General features: G+C 41.7%; 2 pseudogenes; both read left to right on the top strand.

Annotated features, from left to right (window-relative positions):
* LOC102827853 overlaps positions 1-5364 on the top strand; it is a 90210-nt pseudogene extending 84846 nt beyond the window's left edge.
* A 1047-nt stretch (positions 5365-6411) lies between these two features.
* On the top strand, positions 6412-7638 carry LOC102827478 (annotated as a pseudogene).
* Positions 7639-8250: the final 612 nt, after the last annotated feature.

Here is an 8250-nt window from a genome sequence, read left to right as displayed (position 1 = left end):
GGGGGGGGGCAGGCTTGCTGGGTATACATTTGGTTGGTTGATGATGCATGGATGTAATTGTAACTATGGCAATGAAACGATATATGACAGAATGAAAGTAAAACCTATGGTATCCCATGTAAACTATCACATAATTCACAATAAAACATTTATTTTAAAAAAAGAAAGATGGCAGCCAACACCCATTCAAAGCAACTGCCATCTTTGAGTGGGGTGCCACTGCCTGCTTCCTACTTGGCTCCAAATCTGCCATGCAAGACATTTGATAACTACGCAATACATACACTGCTCTTGTTTCCTGGGCCATAATTGAAGTGTTTCAAATCTGGTCCAAACCATTTTAGGAACTGGATAGTAAAGAGGAAGGTTGTCAATTGAGAAATGTGCAATGAGAGACTACTAAAAGGCAAAAACATGAAACTGATGTTTTCACACATAACTTTGGTGGTGGTTGTAGGCCATGGAGCCCATTCCGACTCATAGTGACCCTGTATAGGGTTTCCAAGGCTGTAAATCTTTATGGGAGCAGAAAGCCTCATCTTTCTCTCACAGAACCGCTGGTAGTTTTGAATGACTGACCTTGAGATTAGCAGCCTGATTCATAACCATTACACTACCAGAGCTCCTTTTTCAGTGGTACCATAAATGGAAAATGTGTTCTGTGCCCTTGTCTTTCTTATTTCAAAACAGTTGCCAAGATTTAGTGTGAAATGAAATGTTTAGACCACTCAGTTCAATGAGGCCAACACCCGATTTCTGTGAAGATGTGTATCTGATGAGTTTATTAGTTGCATTATACAAATAAGCATTTTAATAGCATCATGTCACCTGGATGTTATTTGGGTTACGGGATTCCAGAATCACCAGCCTGACTTTCTGGCCTGTTGTTGCTATTGTTGATAAGTGCCGTCGAGTTGATTCTGACCCAGAGTGGTATAGGGTTTCCGAGGAGCGGCTTGTGTGCTTGAACCACCAACCTTTTAGTTCAAACCAGATTTGCAGTCCAGTGCATTAACCCATAGCACAACACCAGGACACTAGACTTTCTGGCTTTGTTGTTGTTGTTGTTATGTGCTGTGGAGTAGGTGCTGACTCATAGCAACCCTGTACAGGGTTTCCAAGGCTGTAAATCTTTATGGGAGCAAAAAGCCTCATCTTTCTCCTGCAGAACCGCTGGTAGTTTTGAGACTTTCTGGCTTAGCAAGGCAGAAATACAGATTGGACTGTTTTGTCAGATGTCCTATAGGGTCAACTTTACTTTTGTACTTGCCTAGAAGGGGGAGGGAATACAGTGTTGGGTTGTAGGAATTGAGAACATCCTGGGAGCAACATGGAAACAGGCCAATCCTGCCAATTCTGAAGACGTATTTGATCCAAGATAAAAATCGGAGCATCTTCAGTGAGCTTGAAATACTGAGCGGCTGGACCTCTCTCCATCAAAAGCCATGGATGTGGGATTCATTTTCTTCCTTACCTTGGAGACCCCTGAATTAAATTCAATAGGGGCAGGCTGAGTATTTGAAGAGTCATTCACAGCATGCAGGATACACACACATGAACACACACAGGCAGCCAGAGTGATTTTCCAAGCTGCCTTTACAAAGGAAACAGGGTTTTAAAAGACCTCATCCTCCAGTCGCAACATCAATCAAAATGCCACACAGCAGCTGGGCCAATTCAGTCCTGCACAATACCTGCCACCAAGGTCTAGTGGGAACATCAGCCTGAATGGGGCGCCAATGACAGAGGGCAGCACAAGGTCACCAGCCGGAGCAACCACATAGGGAATCTTGTGGCAGCTTCCTCTGCAGGGGTCAGGAGCCTGGTAAGATAAGAAAGAAATGAGGCAAGAGTTGGGGTTTGCAAATTCAAGAGCCCCTGGGGAAGTTTCTTAGGGATTTTTTTTTTTCCCCTTAAAGAATGAATTACTCTAAATCATTAAGGATGATGGAAAATTTGGAAATGGATAGTGGATGCGTATGGTTGCAAATTGTGAATGTAATTAATGTCACTGAAATATGCATGTGAAAAGAAGTTGAACTGGCAAATGTTTTGTTATATATAGACTTAGCACAATAATTAAAAAGAAGAATAGATTTCATTCCCTGTGTCTGTAATGAATATGCCACAGTGTGTCTACAGATACGGATCTCCCGGATTGCCTTCTTCTAGACATGGAGATCAAATCACTCATGAGATTTCTAAAGAGCAAGAAGTAAAAGAAAATTATGTAAGACTTTTAGTATTTCTATTTATGCTATGCCCATCTTGGAGGATGAGGGGACAGACAAACAAGAAAATGATTCACTGTTGTTGTTAGATGCCATTAAGTTGCTTCTAACTCATAGCAACCCTGTACACAACAGAACCAAACACTGTCTGGTCCAGCATCATCCTCACAATTATTGTTACATTTGAGCCCATTGCTGCTGCCACAGTGTCAATCCATCTCAATGGATGTCTGCCTCTGTTTCACTGATTTTACCAAGCATGATGTCCTTGTACAGGGACTGTTGTTGTTGTTAAGTGCCATTAAATTGGTTCCAACCCGTAATGACCCTATTATAGGGTTTCTGAGGAGAATCTGGTGAGCTTGAACCGCCGACCTTGCAGTTCAAATGGTTTTGCAGTCTGGCGCATTAACCCACAATGCCATACCAGGTCTCTAGGGACTAGTGCCTCCTAATAACATGTCCAAAGTATGAGAGATGGAGTCTGGCCTTCCTGGGGTCTCAGAAGCATTCGGGCTGTACTTCTTCCAACACAGATTTGTTTGTTCTTTTGGCAGTCCATGGTACTTTTAACATTCTTCTTCAACAGCATAATTGAAATGCATTGATTCTTCTATGGTCTTCCTTATTCATTTTCCAACTTTCACATGCATATGAGGCTATTGAAAATACACCATGACTTGGGTCAGGCACACCTTTGTCCTCAAACCGATATTTTTGCTCTTGAACATTTTAAAAAGGTCTTTTACAGCAGATTTTCTAATGTAATACAGCACTTGATTTCTTGAATACTGCTTCCATGAATGTTGATGTGGATCCAAGCAAAACGAAGTTTTTGACAATTTCAATCTTTTTTCCGTTTATTATGATATTATTTATTGGTCCAGTGATGACGATTTTTGTTTTTGTTACATTTACTTTATGTCTCTATATTCTCTGGAGCAGGGCATCAATCTTAATGAAATTGTCTCCTTGAGTTCTTGGAGGTAGTGCAGTAATACCTACATTTTAAAGGTTACCAGATAACTAGGCACTTTAATTTTTTACTCTAAGAACTCCCAACTGTTAATCCTCACATTGTGAGCTAAATTTGTTAAAATTTTAAAATGTTTTATTGTGAATTATGTGACAGTTTACATGGGAGAACATTAGCTTTACAGTCATCCTATTATATATCGTTTCATTGCCATGGTTACAATCCCCTCCATGCATCATCAACCAACCAAGATATACTCTGCAAGCCTGACCACCCCCCACCCCCCACCAGTCGTCAGCACACAGCCCCTTTCCCTCTCTGGTTCTAGAGTCCCCAGCTGCTCCATCTCTCCATGTCATCATCTCTGCTTCCATCTCTGGCATCACTGCTTCTCTGGGTAGGGTTCCGCACTCTGCTCTTCTCCCTTGATGGTCCCAGGGACCTCTACTCCTGGACTGCAAAGTCAATCACGCTCCTCCTTTTGCTACAAAATGTCTACCTTTACATTTCCAACCCTCACAGTCAGTCCCGATAGCAATTATTCACTATCGTGCCACATGAGTGCTATCCCCATTGCCTTTCATCAGCCCCACCCAAACAGATTGGATACTGCTCAGTGGAGAGTCTACCTTCCTCTGCGCCCTCTGGATCTAGTCTCCCTTTTGAAAGCTTGTAAGCCAGTCAGTTCTTGCCTTTGTAGCCACCCCATTTTGGGTAGCCAATGTCCAAGTTGCCCATCCCCATATACCCTGTGTATCAAGGGGGTGGGAATGATCCTCACTGTAAATATTTGTTTCCTCTTTTGAGCTATTATATCCATAGGTGTTAATTCTGTTTTTAAGAAACATTTTCAAGAGAAAAAAGTATTAGCCCCAGATACTCACTTTCCTTTATTTTGGAAGATAAACTTGGAATTGTCAAACAATATATACTACTGTTTCCTTCTCTAAATCATGTTTTGATGGTACAAATGCTCTAGCAGTGATATTTTTGCTATTATTGTTAAGTGCCATTGAGTCAGTTCCAACTCATAGTGATCCTGTAGAGGGTTTCCAAGGAGTGGGTAACTATCATCGACTAAACAGCTAGTGAGGTCTTTGGGTTCCATTTTCTCACGTAATTTTCATAAATACAAATTAAATAATAATAGTCTCAATTTGGGAGTGCTTACGTATACAAAGGGTTACTATATTTGGCTGTTTACTGAAAGTTGGAGGTCCTAATTCCCCAAAAGCACTTCAAAAGGAAGGTTTATTGCAAAAAGAAGAGAGTGATACTGGAGTAAGGTGGCAAGATGGTGGACTAGACAAGAAGGCTGTGCAGACCCTCTACAATAATGATTTGGAAAACCCAATGTGTCCAGCAGCTGCAGGTCAGGGCAGGATTGGAGGAACCACTCCGCCTGTGTCTGCTTCTCCTACAGCCATGGGTGGGCACATATCCTTGAAGACAGTAAACCAGACAAAAAGAAACTTTGGGGTGCCTGAAGTGCTGGCTGGAAGGAAATTTGGTTGGCTTTTTTTTGCATAGTCTTTAGGATTAACCACTCCAGGAAACAGGATGTTGGAAGTCACCACCCAAACCATTCAAACCAGAGCAAGTTAAAGTCTTCAGAGCTCTGCATACATTTGAACCCAGAACTCCAGATAATTGTACTTTGAAAAAGGTGATATTATCTACATTATTGATACCAGTTGGTGGAAAGAAACCTGCAAAGGAAGTCCTGGGCTGATTCAAGCAACAACGTGGCTGAGCAGGCAGAATCCATTGACAATCCATTGCACGAAACTGCAAAAAGAGGCAACTTGAGATGGTTGAGAGAGTGTTTGGACAACCAAGTTGGTATTAATGGCTTAGACAAAGCTGGAAGCTTGCCATGGGGTCCCAAAGATATACTGGAAATGCTATTTACTCAGCCAAATATTGAACTGAACCAACAGAACAAGTTGAAGGACACAGCTCTGCATGCTGCTGCCTGGAAGGGTTATGCAGATACTGTTTAGTTGCTTCTGGAAAAAAGAACAGACTTAAGAAGCAATGAGAAAAAACTGACTCCTAATGCTGTATGTGCATCACTCCTAAACAAAACGAGGAACAGATGCGGTGCAGACATAAAGAAATGCCGAGAATTATCTTGATGATGAAGACTCAGACTAATTCCCTTCCAGAACGTTGAGATCTGAAAGTCCTGTTGCCTTTGCCATTCCAAAATTATATCTTTGCCAGAAGATATATATATATATATATATATATATATATATATATATAATAAAGTCTATATGAATATGGCACATTTGCTGTGTGTTTGAGTAGAAAGTGTAAATGAGTAGCTCTTGCCTCTGGGTTTCCCAATAAGTGACTGGATACTTTGCTGTATAAGGTATAGTTATATTCACCAGAGTAGACAAGAAGAGATTATACCTATTTGTCAAGTTAAAGGAATTTGAAGAGTGTTTAAAAAAAAAAAAAAAGTTAAGATTTTGTGGGGATTTTTTGTTTTGTTTTTACAGTTTAAGTTCTTTACCTCAAAATTAAGGTATTTTAAAAGGATTTTTCAAGGGAGGAAGTGCTTGTTATGAAAATGAAACAAAATACTTAGAGGAAATTGTCAGGTACTCTGGCAAAAACAAACTTTTTATTTTTTCAAAGTTTTTGTTGTGAATTGAGTGATAGTTTACATGGGAGAACATCAGTTTTACATTCATCCTATTGAATTTCATTTCATTGCAATGATTACAATCCCCTCCATGTATCATCATTCAATGGCATTTGATTCTATTCCCTGTTTTTGTTTCTTTTTTTGATGTACACTGAAGCACTCAAGAATATATAACCGATTGGTCTTTTTTCTACTCCAGTGACATGTATGTGTGGACACCATCTCCCGTCGGCTGGTTCCACCTGATCACCCGCAGGTGCCCCGCAGACTCATATTAAGGTCTGAGTGCGCTGCTCCCTATCTCCAGCATGCCGTTGTCTCTTCTTCGGCCTCCTGGAGACTAAAGGTCTGAGGTCTCACACGTGGGGCAGGGAGAGGAGTCCAGTCAGGGAGTCTACTCCACAAAGGACCAAGATTGGAGGCGCAGATGGCCACTGTGTGTCTGTTTGTCCACTCCTGTCCCTCAGCCTGAATCCGTGGAGCTCTGGGTCCTGTCTGGGACCTGCTCTTAGATTTCCCAAAGGTGAAGCATGGGAAAGGGTACAATGATCATTGAAGATGTGGCTGTGGTCTTCAACCAAGAAGAGTGGGATTTGCTGGATCCTGCTCAGAGGAAACTCTACAGAGATGTGATGATGGAAACCTTGAGAAACTTGGCTTCAGTCGGTGCAGTCATGGAATCACATTGCTGGAAGGATCACCTTGACAACCAGGGGAGACATTTGAGAACTGGTGCAATTGAGAACCTGTGTGAATGTTCTGAACGCAACCAGTATGGGGAAACCTCTATCCCAATTCCTGGTATTTCTGTGCACCAAAAAGCTCCCACAGAAGTAGATCCTTTTGAATTCTCCCTCACTGCACCTATGCGAATTCATAGTGGAGAGAGGCCCTATGAATATAAGGACTGTGGGAAAGCCTTTCTCCAAGTGTCAAACCTCAGAACACATAGAAGAATCCACAGTGGAGAGAGGCCCTATGAATGTAAGGAGTGTGGGAAAGCCTTTCGACTACTCTCACACCTCACAAGACATAGAAGAATCCACAGTGGAGAGAGACCTTATGAATGCAAGGATTGTGGGAAATCCTTTTGTCGACTCTCACACCTCATAACACATAGAAGAATCCACAGTGGAGAGAGGCCCTAAAAATGTAAGGAGTGTGGGTAATCCTTTACTCAAGGGTCAGGCCTTACAGTACATAGAAGAATCCACAGTAGAGAGAGGCCCTATGAATGTAAGGAGTGTGGGAAAGCCTTTACTCAATGGTCAGGCCTCACAATACATAGAAGAATCCACAGTAAAGAGAGGTCCTATGAATGTAAGCAGTGTGGAAAATTCTTTACTCAATGGTCAGGCCTCACAACACATAGAAGAATCCACAGTGAAAAGAGGCCATATAAATGTAAAGTATGTGGGAAAGTCTTTGGTAGGTACTCATCCCTCTGTAAACATCTGCAAACTCACAGTGGGGAGAGGGCCAATGAATGTAAGGAATGTGGGACGGCCTTTAAAGATTCCTCACACCACATTACACATGTGCAAAGTCACAATGGAGACCCACTTTAATGAGTGTACACAGTGTGGGAAAGTGTCCAGGCAGTCCTCAATCCTCACTAGACATAGAAGAAGCCACACTGGAAGAGGCCATATGAATGTCAACAATGTGTACAAGTGTTTGTTTATGCCTTATCCCTCACTGTACATATGATATCTCATAATGGAGAAATTCACTACGAGTGTAAGGAATATGGAGAAACCAATCCTCACTAAACAGGTAAACTCACAGTTAGTTAGCAGAGGCCTTATGAATATAGCCAACTTGGGAAAGTCTATGTTTGTTACTCACTTCATATTTAAGGGTGCACAGTGGAGAAGAATGTGCAAATTAATGTAATGAATGTGGGAACCTCTCATGATTGCACAAAACTTCCCATGTTTCCAAAAAGGAAAGAATCCTTATGAGTGTAAGGTATGCAGCAGGGGGTTTAGACACTTATCACGCTACAATAGACGAGCTCTGCTCACTGGGAGCGTGAGGAACGTGTGGAAGCTGTTACTTCCACTCACGTATCACAACTCAGTTGAGAGGTTGTGTCAGAAACTGGAAGCTCCATTCACACTGTGATCATGTGACTCGGCCATCAAACACAGCACTGAATGCAGGAAGAGATTCTCAGTGACACATGACATCATCATTGTTTCTGCAGGGATGTGTCCTCATCAGCTGTGCAGACTGCCTCAGTTCACATGTCATTTTGCCTTTCTAACTCTTTGGCTATTATAATAAGGACAATGACCAACCTTGATAAAAAAAAATATATATATATATATATAACCAAGGAACAAACAAGATGGCAGATTGGGTGGAAGTGCAGTAAGGAG

The sequence above is a fragment of the Chrysochloris asiatica genome, unplaced genomic scaffold (assembly GCF_000296735.1).
Source record: "Chrysochloris asiatica unplaced genomic scaffold, ChrAsi1.0 scaffold00265, whole genome shotgun sequence".
Lineage (NCBI taxonomy): Eukaryota > Metazoa > Chordata > Mammalia > Afrosoricida > Chrysochloridae > Chrysochloris > Chrysochloris asiatica.
This window is presented reverse-complemented; position numbering and strand designations above follow the sequence as displayed.